General features: G+C 39.8%; 1 non-coding gene across 1 annotated transcript; it reads left to right on the top strand.

Moving 5' to 3' along the window:
• Positions 1–522: 522 nt before the first annotated feature.
• Trnac-gca (transfer RNA cysteine (anticodon GCA)) lies at positions 523–594 on the top strand. The gene has a single exon. It is a non-coding gene; the product is annotated as a tRNA-Cys (tRNA).
• The last annotated feature ends 13,604 nt before the right edge of the window (positions 595–14,198 follow it).

Below are 14,198 nucleotides of genomic sequence, written 5' to 3'. Positions count from 1 at the left end.
ATAGGAGCTCACAGAAACTGCCCTCTGCATACATGCTGTGGTTGTTTACCTTGGGGTTTTTGTGGGACTCCTAACAGTGGGAATGGGGTGTCTCTGACTCTTTCCACTACTCTTGGGACCCTTTCCCTCCTCCTCCTGATTTGCCTCATTCAGCCTTGACATATGGGTTTGTGCCTAGTCTTATTGCATCTTGTTATGCTGTATGCAGTTGATATCCCTGGAAGACGTGCTCTTTTCTGAAAGGAAACTGAAGTTCAGTGGGCCTGGGGCAATGGGGGAGTGGGGTAGGTAGAACTAGGAAAAGTGAAGGGAGGGGAGGCTTTGGTCAGGATGTATTGTATGACAGAAGAATATAGGAAAAAAAAGAGATGGACCCAGAGAGCTGCAGAGCTGAGGAAGGCATCTCACCAGTCAGGTCTTGCTGCTTCTGGAAAGTAGGTCTGAGAGGACCTGTAATTTAACTTTATAGTCAGGACATATCACCACTCATGAAATTTATTAACTGAGTACACTAGTATCAGTGGGGGTATAGCTCAGGGGTAGAGCATTTGACTGCAGATCAAGAGGTCCCTGGTTCAAATCCAGGTGCCCCCTTACTTATGTTGGATGCTGGTTACTGACTTACCACATCTTATGGAGGCCACCCATGAAATTAGGAAGTTTTCATTTGCTGAAGTCTCTAGAACCAGTGCTTCTATAATCCATTAATTCTATGGGTTACATTCTCAGTGGCATTATAATCCCCCATGTGCATTAGTACAGTGAACACAGCTAAACTCTGACCTAAGCTGCATCCTCTCTTATCATCTTGTTTTTTCTCATTTGTATTCTTTCCCTCTTCTCACCAGGATAGTTGCTTTTAATTGTCAATTTGCCACAATGCAGAATCACCTTGGAAATAAAGTCTCAATGAAGGGTACAATGTCTAGATCAGGTTGTCCTGTGTGCTTCTCAGTAAGGGATTGTCTAGACTACTAAGTCAATTGATGTATGAAGACACAACACTATTCCCTAGGCAGGGACCCTGGATTGTGTGAGTGTAGGAAATTAGCTTAGCATTAACAAGCATGTGTGCACTTATTTTTCTCTGCTGTTACAGTAGATGATATATGATTAACTGCTTAAAGTTCCTGTTGCCTTGACCTTCCTGAAATACCTCTTGCCTGGGCATTTTATCCTAGGCTATGGCATTATCAGAAGAATGAACCAGCATGTAGAACTGTGTGTGGAAGCCAGCACAACAACTGGAGAGAGGAGAGGGCACTTGGCAATGACCATAAGGATGGGGGAGGGAATAAAGAACGAGGTGTTTTCTGCCTAAACTGGAGAACCTCCAGCTGATTCTCCAGAGCTGGTGATTGGGGATTCCAGGCTATGGGGTGAAGCACAGAACCTCTGTAGGCTGGCACCTCTTATTATTGGTCAGGATTCCTGCTGTGGCAGCCATGCTTCAGTATTTTAAGTTTAACTCCTCAGAACACAATTCCCACCAAAGATTTGAACTTTTAACAGCATTTGCTACATAGCCATGTATAGAGCCAGGCAGAGCCTGAAAGCTCTGTACCATGGACAGCTCCATAGTCTGCAGTATTTGCTGAAGACACAGGAGGAACATACGGACCCCCAGCACTGTGCAAAGGCCTCAGCTATTTTGCAAAATGTCTAAGGTGGCATGAAAAAAACAATAACCAAATGATCACAAAGCTGTCTAGTGAGATGGCTCAGCACACATGACAACACTGAGAATCTGAATATACATACATACATACATATATACATACATATGATTTCAGATGTAGAGGCACATGTGTAGTGAGGTAGTCCTTCTGTAGCACTGACCACGCCCATTGGGGGGTGGAGCGATGGGCGGAGGTGACCTGAGGAAGGAGGTCGGAGGGGGCCAGGAAGGCGCTCTCTTGTTGGCGTGACTCGGACAGGAGAGGATCGGGTTGAATTTCCTGGTGTTCATTTGTCTAGGTTGTAAGTTATTTCTCCCTAAATAAACATCTATTCGGCCTATTTGTTTATCCTGATCCTTATTTACCGCTATATCTGGTGTCAGAAGCGGGATTTACCTGGGTTTTGCCCCCAGGCGGCAGAAGCCGCCCCCCTCCCCCACCTTCCCCAACGGGCAGGGTTTAACCAGGTGGACTCACCACAGCTTTGGGACATTTGCCTCTTCCTTACTGCAAAGGAGATCTTTGCCGCTAAAGCAGACCTGAGAAGGCACTTACCGCTTAACATTTTTTGCCCTTTTCCGCACGGGACTTTGCATTCGCGCAGAGCCTCTGGGCGGCACCCGCCCGGCGGCACCTGCCCGGCTTGCACGCGTTTCGTCTTGTGTTACAAGTAACTCCAAAAGTCCCCTTTTAACAAAATTCTGCTTGCCATAGTTTGTTAAGAACTTTTTACAGGAACCGGGATCAGACGAGCCTGGGCGGCTAGGCACTATTTGATGACACACCTCCAGGCGTAGCTACCACAAGCTGAGATATACAACTAAAAGCATCAAAGTTCTAGGACAGCAGAATTACACCTAAGGTAATTGTAACATCCTTTGCAATTTAAGCTGATATAAAATCTGAGATAAATTGTTCTATAACTATGGCAGATAATTTTACTATGCAGAACTTTAGGAATTATTTTACTTCATATGTAGAAGGGATTTTAGCAGAAGAAACTTATGACTGGACCAATATATACTTTTATTTTGTAATAGCAATGGGTTTCATCATTAACATGATATTCTTAAAGAAATGGTTTGAGATTACAGCAAACAATAAGGAACTTGTACAAACCATGGGAGACTTAGTAACAAAGATTCGAAACATTGAAAATGATAGAATTCAAAGCATAGAGACAAGGATTCAAAACATTGAAAATGATAGAATTCAAAGCATAGAAAATATAGAAAGAAAGATTCAGAATATTGAAGATGGCGTTGGCGAGCTGAAAGGTATAATTTGTTTAATGTCAGATACTTCAATAACCAGAACAGAAACAATGCAATGCATTAACAAACTAGCAGAAACAGCCCACTCCTGGTCGGAGGAAGCTACTAATAAGTTTAAAAAACTGGAACATCAGATAGAAAGACTAGATGACAGAATCTCTTCCATGTCTGAGGATAATGGCAAGCTAGCAGATAGAACATTGTTTCTGGAAGGCAGTTTACACGCCATTCAGATAATATCTAAGGATGATAAGATTAAAATCATGGAATCATTTGTAGTTGGAGAAAGTAAGAAACTGACTGATGCAATGAAGTCTCTAGAAAGTTATTTGATTCAAGAAGTTCAGACACTCAAAGAAACAATGGTGAATAGATTTCAGGCTTTAGAAGACCTTCAGTCTGATACATCAGAAGAAGAACTACAGGTAACAGGGCATGAAAAAAGATTTAAAATTTTCCACACCATTTAGGGTCAGGGGAGCTTTCCCTGTATCTATTCATGAAAAGCCAGCAACGAAGAAACATCCAAAAGGTGTCGTTGCATATCAGTGGGAACCAATACGTATGAAAGATTTAAAAGGTATAAAGGGAGCAGTAGTCTCTTATGGCATGCACTCACCTTATGTGAAGCAATTAGTAGAATCATGGGCATGGAATAACAAGGTAACCCCTAAGGATTGGGATCAATTAATATCAGCTGTCCTTGAAAGCGCCTCTCAAATAGAATGGAGGGCTTTATGGAGAGAGGAAGCAAAAGCTCTTGAACTTCAGGGCTTAAAGAAAGGGTATAAAGCTCCCCAAGATAAAATTCTTGGTGAGGGTCTCTATGCTGACCCAGAAACCCAAGCTGCCTATAATGAACACATCTTGTCTCTATGCAGTACAGCAGCTTTGAATGCTTGGGATAAGGTTCATGAATTAGGAGAGAGGATAGAACCCTATACCAAGATAAAGCAAGGACCTAGAGAACGTTTTAGTATCTTTCTAGAAAGATTATCTAGGGCAGTACAATTAGAGATAACAGACATAGATGCTAGGCGAATACTCATAGAATCTTTAGCTTATACGAATGCGAATCCTCAATGCAAACAGGTGCTTTGGCCTTTAAAAATGCGATCAGCACCCTTGGATGAATGGGTCCTATATACAGGCAACATTGAGTATAATGACAATAAGACTGAAGCATGGATAGGAGAAGCCATATCTAAAGGTCAGAGAAGATATCAAGATAACAGAGTTCCTTACTATGGTGACTTAGAAGCTTGGGTAGGAGAAGCCATCCCCAAAGGTTTGAAAAGATATCATAATGTCAGATGTTATAACTGTGGTAAGATAGGACATCTAAAAAAGAAATTGTAGGCAAAGCTTCCCTAGAAGTAACACCCCCAGGAATGAATCAAACAGAAGGCCTCAGCCTCCTGGGTTATGTAGAAGGTGTGGCAAAGGCAGACACTGGACAAATGAGTGTAGATCGACCAGAGACAAGCAAGGAAACCCTTTACCATCGGGGAAACTCCTTGGGGGGCCTCTCGAAGGCCCCCACGTCACGGGTGGTTCGAACATTCCCAGTCACAGTGGAAGACAATCTCCCACAGGACAATTAGAAAATTCTGTGCCTATTATAAAAACTCATACTGCTCTGGATGACGAACTAGTGACGGAAGTTGAATCAAACATGACAGAAGGAAATGAAAAACGTATATTTTGGCAAACTGCTATAAATAGTCATAGGCCTAGATTGATAGTTAAGATGAATAATAGACTGTTTGAGGGTCTGGTGGACACAGGAGCTGATGTAACTATCATATCTAATAAATCTTGGCCTCAAAGATGGCCCCTGCATGAGGTAAATGTTCAATTCTTAGGGATTGGAACCCTGGCTCAGGTAAAACAAAGCACGAGATGGATTGACTGTATAGGACCAGAAGGACAGAGAGGGAGGTTGAGACCATATGTGGCTGATGTAGTGATAAATTTATGGGGTCGTGATCTATTACAGCAATGGAATACACAGATTAACATTCCTCCTGTATTAGATAGGAACCATAGACGACCTCATGATTGTGGAAAGAATACTGTTAAGTATTATACAAGACAGAGACCAAATATCCAGGCAGTACAAAAACAAAATACAAATGCTGAACAAACAGAGGAACCAAAAGCCCTACCTTTAAAATGGCTAACAGAGGAACCTGTCTGGGTAGGACAATGGCCTATGACCTCTGAGAAGTTAGAAGCTTTAGAAAGCCTGGTTCAGGAACAGCTAAATGCTGGACATATTGAGGAATCAACCAGCCCTTGGAATTCTCCTGTATTTGTGATCAAAAAGAAATCTGGTAAATGGAGAATGCTTACAGACCTGAGAGCCATCAATAAAGTTATCCAGCCAATGGGCTCTCTACAGCCTGGAATGCCCTTGCCTTCTTTGATACCCAAAGAATGGCCTATTATAGTTATTGATTTAAAGGATTGCTTCTTCACTATACCTTTACAAGAACAAGACAAAGAGAAATTTGCCTTCACGGTACCTAATTATAACAATTCTCAACCGGTGAAGAGATATCAATGGAAGGTTTTGCCACAGGGAATGCTAAATAGCCCCACCCTGTGCCAATATTTCGTACAAAAACCGTTAGAAATAATTCGTAAACAGTTTCCACAATCCATAATCTATCATTACATGGATGATATATTGTTAGCTGACTCTAAAGGAGAAATATTAGAAAAAATGTTTGAGAAAGTAAAGGAAGTTTTACCTCGCTGGGGATTACAAATTGCACCTGAAAAAATACAAAAAGGAGAGTCTATCAACTACTTAGGATATAAAATAGGTCTACAGAAAATTAGACCACAAAAAGTACAGATCAGAAGAGATCGCTACCAGACTCTTAATGATCTTCAAAAATTACTAGGAGAGATTTCTCAACTGCAAACCATAATTGGAGTAGAAGGGCATGATTTGAAAAACTTGAAAATGGCCCTAAAAGGAGATAAGGACTTGAATAGTCCACGAATACTATCAGCTGAAGCTGAGAAGGAATTAGAATGGGTAGAAAAGAGGATACTAGAAGCACATGTGGACCGTGTGGATCCAAACCTAGACTGTATTCTGGTTATATTACCATCTAGAGAATATCCTTCAGGGATTTTGATGCAGAGAGAAGATATCATATTAGAATGGATATTCCTACCACATAAACAGAATAAAAAACTGAAAACATATATAGAAAAGATCTCTGACTTGATTATAAAAGGTAAATTAAGACTTCGTCAGCTAATAGGAAGGGACCCAGCAGAAATTATAGTACCTTTAACTAATGAGGAAATTTCTTCCTTATGGAAAGATAACGAATATTGGCAGAGAGCTTGCAGTAACTTTTTGGGAACAATTAGCAACAACTATCCCAACACTGAGAGAATCAAATTCATAAAGAAAACGATTTGGATTCTTCCACGCATTGTAAGAAAAACACCTATTTCTGGAGTTCATACATTCTACACTGATGCAAATAAATCAGGTAAGGCAGGATATAAATGAGGAAATATTAGCAAAGTGGTTCAAAGCCCTTACAATTCTGTACAAAAGGCAGAATTGTATGCCATTCTCATGGTACTTATGGATTTTAAAGAACCCCTCAATATAGTTACTGACTCTCAATACGCAGAGAGAGTCGTTTTACACATTGAGACTGCAGAATTTATTCCTGACAATACAGAATTAACTTCATTGTTTATACAGTTACAAGATACTATCAGAAAGAGGACTCATCCTATATATATAACACACATCAGATCCCATACGGGTCTGCCAGGTCCTCTAGCACAAGGCAATGATGAAATTGATCGTTTATTGATAGGAAGTGTGCTAGAAGCCTCAGAGTTTCATAAGAAACACCACGTGAACAGTAAAGGTTTAAAAAAGGATTTTTCTATCACTTGGGAACAAGCCAAGGAAATAGTAAGGAAATGTCCTACTTGCTCATTCTATAACCAAACTCCTTTACCACCAGGCAGTAACCCTAAAGGTATAAATAGGAATGAAATATGGCAAATGGATGTGTTTCATTTTGCAGAATTTGGAAAATTAAAATATGTACATCACACTATAGATACATTTTCAGGGTTTCAGTGGGCTACTGCTCTGAGCTCTGAAAAGGCTGATTCTGTTATAACGCACCTTTTAGAGGTAATGGCCATTATGGGCATACCTGCACAAATAAAAACTGATAATGCTCCAGCATATGTCTCCAGCAAATTGAAAGAGTTTTTTGAGTATTACAAGATAAAGCACATAACTGGTATACCACACAATCCTACAGGACAAGCAGTGGTTGAGAGATCCAATCATACTTTAAAAGAAATGCTCCATAACCTTCTCTAAAATCGACCACATACTAGGAGATATAACAAACCTCAACAGATACAAGAGAATAGAAATAGTCCCCTGTATCTTATCGGACCACCATGCTTTAAAATTGGAATTCAACAACAATACAAATAGCAGAAAACCTGCAAACTCATGGAAACTTAACAATGTGCAATTGCACCACTCCTGGGTCAAAGAAGAAATAAAGAAAGAAATTAAAGACTTTCTAATATTCAACGAGAATGAGGATACAACATACCCGAACTTATGGGACACCTTGAAAGCAGTGCTACGAGGGAAGTTCATTGCACTAAGTGCCCATATGAAGAAAACAGAGGATAGTCACATAAATGAATTAACAGCGCAACTGAAAACCTTAGAACAGAGAGAAGCGAATTCACCCCGCAGGAGCAGACGCCAGGAATTAATCAACTTGAGGGCTGAAATCAACAAAATAGAAACCAGGAAAACAATACAAAAAATCAATGCAACAAAGAGTTGGTTTTTTGAGAAAATCAACAAGATTGATAAACCTTTATCCAAATTAACGAAAAAGCAGAGACAGAACATGCAAATTAACAAAATCAGAAACGAAATGGGGAACATAACAACAGACACAGAGGAAATCCAGACAATTTTCAGGTCATACTTCGAAAATCTGTATTCCACAAAAATTGAAAATTCAAAGGAAATGGACAAGTTTCTGGATAACTATCACTTACCAAAATTAAATCAAGAACAGACAAACAACTTAAATAGACCTATAACCCGAAATGAAATAGAAGCAGTCATCGAAAGCCTTCCAACGAAAAAAAGTCCAGGGCCAGATGGATTCAGTGCAGAATTCTACCAGACATTCAAGGAAGAACTAATACCACTACTCCTCAAACTGTTCCACAAGATAGAAACAGAAGGTTTATTGCCAATCTCTTTTTATGAGGCCACAATAACTTTGGTACCCAAACCTCACAAAGACACAACTAAGAAAGAAAACTACAGACCAATATCCCTGATGAACATCGATGCAAAAATACTCAATAAAATAATGGCAAACCGAATTCAAAAATACATCAGAGAAATCATCCACCATGATCAAGTAGGCTTCATACCTGGATTGCAGGGATGGTTTAACATACGAAAATCTATCAACGTGATCCACCATATAAACAAACTGAAAAAGAAAAACCATATGATTATCTCCCTAGATGCAGAAAAAGCCTTCGATAAAATTCAACACCCTTTCATGATAAAGGTATTAGAGAGGTCAGGGATAACAGGAACATACCTAAACATAATAAGAGCAATATACAGCAAACCAACTGCCAACATCAAACTGAATGGAGAGAAACTTAAGCCAATTCCTCTAAAATCAGGAACAAGACAAGGCTGTCCTCTCTCTCCATATCTCTTCAATATCGTACTAGAAGTTCTAGCTAATGCTATAAGACAACAAAAGGAGATCAAGGGCATCCAAATTGGAAAGGAAGAAGTCAAACTGTCTCTATTTGCAGATGATATGATAGTTTACATAAGCGACCCAATAAACTCTACCAGGGAACTCCTACAGCTGATAAACACCTTCAGCAAACTAGCAGGATACAAGATAAACTCAAAAAAATCAGTAGCCCTATTTTTTTCAGACGACAAAGAGGCAGAGAAAGAAATCAGAGAAACATCACCCTTTACAATAGCCACAAGCAACATAAAGTATCTTGGTGTAACGCTTACCAAACAAGTAAAAGATCTATATAATAAGAACTTTGTGGCTCTAAAGAAAGAAATTAAAGAAGATACCAGAAAATGGAAAGATCTCCCATGCTCTTGGATAGGTAGGATAAACATAGTAAAAATGGCAATCTTACCAAAAGCAATCTACAGATTCAATGCAATCCCCATTAAAATCCCACCACAATTCTTCACCGACCTTGAAAGGATAATAATCAACTTTATATGGAAAAACAAAAGACCCAGGATAGCCAAAACAACCCTATACAATAAAAGAACATCAGGAGGCATCACCATTCCTGACTTTAAGCTCTACTACAGAGCTATAGTTCTGAAAACAGCCCAGTATTGGCATAAAAATAGACAGGTAGACCAATGGAATCGAATTGAAAATCCTGATATTAATCCACGCACCTATGAACACCTGATTTTCGACAAAACAGCTAAAATTATACAATGGGGCAAAGACAGCATCTTCAACAAATGGTGCTGGCACAATTGGATGAGGGTGTGTAGAAGACTGCAGATAGACCCATGTCTGTCGCCATGCACAAAACTCAAGTCCAAATGGATCAAAGACCTCAACATCAATCCAGCCACATTGAACCTCTTAGAAGAGAAAGTAGGAGGTACCCTTGAACAAATTGGTATAGGAGACCGCTTCTTGAACATAACTCCAGGGGCACAGACACTGAAAGAAACAATTAATAAATGGGACCTCCTGAAACTTAGAAGCTTCTGTAAGGCAAAGGACACAGTTGACAAGACCAAAGGGCAGCCCACTGACTGGGAAAAGATTTTCACTAATCCTATATCTGACAAAGGGCTGATCTCCAAAATATACAAAGAACTCAAGAAACTAGTCAACAAAACACCAAATAACCCTATTAAAAAATGGGGTACAGAACTGAAGAAAGAATTCTCAATGGAGGAAATCAAAAAGGCTGAAAGACACTTAAGAAAATGCTCCACATCCTTAGCTATCAGGGAAATGCAAATCAAAACAACTTTGAGATACCATCTTACCCCTGCCAGAATGGCTAAAATTAGAAACACCAGTGATGACTTATGTTGGAGAGGATGTGGAGAAAGTGGAACACTCCTCCACTGCTGGTGGGAGTGCAAACTCATACAGCCATTTTGGAGATCAGTATGGCGGTTCCTCAGGAAAATGGGAATTAGTTTACCACAGGACCCGGCAATCCCCCTCTTTGGCATATACCCAAAGGATTCACATCAATGCAACAAAGACATCTGTTCAACTATGTTCATAGCAGCACTATTTGTAATAGCAAGAACCTGGAAGCAACCTAGATGCCCTTCAAATGAAGAATGGTTAATGAAGATGTGGCACATCTATACAATGGAATACTACTCTGCAGAAAAAAATAATGGTATCTTGAAATTCGCAGGCAAGTGGATGGCACTTGAAGAAACCATCCTGAATGAGGTAACCCAGTCACAAAAAGAGGAACACAGTATGTACTCACTCATATATGGATTTTAGACCTAGATCAAATGATCACCAGCCTATAATTCACATCACCAGAGGAACTAGGATACAAGTTGTATTCTAAGAGATTCATATAAAGTCCCTCACAGAACTGGGAAGGGACAAGTCCCCCAGACCTCAGGTATAGTGGGGGAGGACAGCTAATGGAGAGGGAAGTAGGAGAAAATGAGAGGGAGGAGAGGAAGGCATGTGCGACCAGGAGGATTGAGCCTGGTTAGGAATGGAAAATAGGAAAGAGAGAGAGAGACAGAGACAGAGAGAGAGAACATAAAAGAGGGAGCCAATATTGGTTTGAAGATAAAGTTGAACACAAAGAAAGGTCGAGGGAACTACAAGACTGCTCCCAACTAACAATCTCAGCTTCCGTGGAAAGGCTATCATAAATGCCCTTCCCGGAGAGTGAGATCAACAACTAACTTCTCCATGGAGTCCTCAACTAATGCCTGTTGAAAACAGGAGCAAACACCCATACATAAACACTGAGTCAAACTAGAACCCAGAAGCAGATGGAGAGGACAAGACCATGCGGTAGAAGTACATAGAGACAGCTTACCTGAACAAGGAGGAGCTAAGGGCCACTAGACTGATAGCTGGGAAGCCAACAGGGGGTCTGACTCGGACCCCCCTGAATATGGGTCTCAGCCAGAAGGTCTGAGCAGTCTAAGAGACCTCAGACAGTGGAGCCAGGATGTATCCCTGGTGCACAAAAGGACTTTGCAAACATATCCCCCATGGAGGGATAACTGCCTTATTCTAGAGATAGGAGAGAAGCCCTAGTCCCTACTTCACAGGACCTGTCAGATCTACATGACCCCAACTGGATGGCATTCCCCTACATATTGTATTGTGGTGGGGGGTTGGGAGGGGAGGGTGTTTAGAGTGCATGGGAGAGGGTAGAGAGGGCAAAAGGGAGGGAAGGAGGGAGGGAGGGCTTGGGGGGAGGGAGGGAGGGAGGGAGAGGGAACTGGGATCGACATGTAAAATAATAAAAAAACAAAACAAAAAAAAAAAAAAAAACGCTTCGACTCCAAAATATAAGTTGAAGAACAAGTTACTGGGGAAAAGTATTTCTATTTTTGTTTCCACAGAAAATGAAAAGATGTGGATTCCTTCCAGACTAATGTGGTTTGATCACACCAGACCGCCTGAAACAGAGTACAAGCTGATCCTACATTCCAAACAGCTGGACAAAACAGCCCTACAGACTACAGCTAGGATATCTGAATCTTCTTCGAATCCCCCAAGACAGCGCCCCTTACCAGCAGGAAGTAGTTTGGAAAGAACGACGCCCAAATTCCCAAATATTGTGTATAAATGTTTGTTTTCATTTAATTGGACTTTGTTATATAAAATTAAATAAAAAATACTCTATATGCATAAAAAAATATTATCTTAAAAAAAATGCTCCATAAACAGGCAGGAGGAACCAAAACACCCAAACACAGATTACATAATGCTTTATTAACATTAAACTTTCTTAATGCTGATGAAAAAGGAAAAACAGCTGCAGAAAGACACTGGACAATAGAAAAAACTTCTAAACTAAATCAGCCAATGTATTTCAAGGATGTACTAACCTCAGAATGGAAAGCAGGATATGTGTTACGTTGGGGTAGGGGTTTTACATTTGTATCTACAGGAGAAGAAAAACTATGGATACCATCTAAGTTAATCAAGATCCGAGTTGAACAAGAGAAACATCTTAATGAAGAGAAATGACAAGTCATCCAACAAACTAGGTCCTATGAGGTGTGCGGAGGCCTCTCAAAGGTAGGGGAAGTGTTCTGTTCTTGTTTTTACAGGAAAACAGAGAAAACCTATCATCAAACAGCCAAAAGACACTGAACATGTAGGTGCCTACAGAAGAGAAGACAGCTCTTCAGAAACAATCACTTAAGGAAGCAGAATCTGATATATGGTTAAAAAAAAAAATAAAAAATATTTAATTGTAGTAAACTATTTCTATATAGAAATCTATTTCTCTCTATTATCTAGTATTCCTGAAGTCCCAAATTTTGTAAACCAATGCTGGCTTTGGAGTTGGATTTGGCTTTCCTTCTCTAAATTCAAGCATGCTGTTAAGATTAAATTCATGGTTTCTGCCTTAAATCAAGAAGCCAATTGGTGTAAGGCAGAAGAAACAAAACCTGGGGACTCATATCTTATGCAATTTTCTCTCTGAAATCCTAATTTTCTCACATACTTTTAATGCTTATTGTTGTCTTTCCCTAATGCATACCTTAAAACTTGAAAATTTTACTTTAATATTGATGTGTAACTTTTCCACAAGGAATAATAACGATTCCTAACAGCAGTCTTTGAACTTTCCGGAAAGAAGATGGGGCCCCACATCATCATTTCCACTTGACTCAACTTGATGCATCGGAACTACAAACATCACCCTAAAACCGGTTTGAGACTGTTTTGCTCGAGACAACTCATGAATAGCTAGCTGTAATGGTGCACCTTTTTATTACACCCTGGCCAGTTTCAAATAGAACTACAGTCAAGAATTTTCTGCCACACAGTGACTAACTACATATGTCACAGCCAGTTCTGTTGAGAAATTTGGTTGCTAAAAATTTTCTTCCTACAGGATCCATTGGAGCAATCATCGTCCCATTTCAGCAGGAAGTAATCTTAATATGACTACGCCCCCTTTCCCTACCCTTGGAATTTTGGGATAATAGTCATCGTCTTTGGGTTGGTTTTAGTTATTTGGGATTGGGTGATGCTTACACTCGGGTTTATCTTTTAGACAGGAATAGGGAATGGTGGGTAAAGGTATGGTTTAGATGGGATATAAGTAGATTAGCCTATTTCCTTGAGAATTTGAGTATGAATGAGATAGTATTTTACAGCTTACATTGTTATGTATTCCTATGTGGTAAGCTATGTAAAATTAAGTTTATATTTTGTTATCTTGTGTTAAATGTTTCCACTTATAATATTTATGCACATTATTTTTTTACCATATTCTATGTATGTATACTTTTCCTGTATTCAAGACATTTTGTATATTGATACAATTTGGGATATTTATCTTGCTGCCCTTTATAGTTCTACCTCTTGTTTTGACACTTATACTCTACCTCTATTTTAGGGATTTACATGTAGGTATATGTAAATAGTTATATTGTTTAAGTATTTGTTCCTGCTTTACTCAGGAAAGTTTTAATCAGTCTTTTAGCTAAGTTCTCGAGTATTACAGATTATCTTCACTCACATTTCCTGTACCTATGAGATTAGTCAGATATAGATGCTTAATCTTCAATCACTTCATAGACATGCAGAACATGGCATTTAAATGTTTTAATATTAGTACTCCATTGACATGAGACACTGTTGCTCCTGACAGCACCGTGCACTTTCCCGAAAATATGTTGGACACTGTTGTTGCTCCTGCTGGAGTTCAATCTTGCCTCAGCTAATGGCCTGTTGGGCATAGAATTGCCCCCACCTTGACCACTGATTTGGACATGCAGTCCTATGTGCTTGCAGGAGACAAATATAGAAGACTGCTTGACCTTGCCAAGTCAGGGTAAGACAGCCATTCTATTTCCCTGCTGTTGTTGTGGTCTGTCAAGTTCTCTTGGCCTTAGCCAAATCTGGGTGTACCAACATCGCTGTGAGACCTAGGG

This window comes from Phodopus roborovskii, unplaced genomic scaffold, assembly GCF_943737965.1.
Source record: "Phodopus roborovskii unplaced genomic scaffold, PHOROB, whole genome shotgun sequence".
NCBI classification, from domain to species: domain Eukaryota; kingdom Metazoa; phylum Chordata; class Mammalia; order Rodentia; family Cricetidae; genus Phodopus; species Phodopus roborovskii.
The sequence above is the reverse complement of the archived record's forward strand: the minus strand, read 5'-3'. Positions and strand labels throughout refer to the sequence as shown.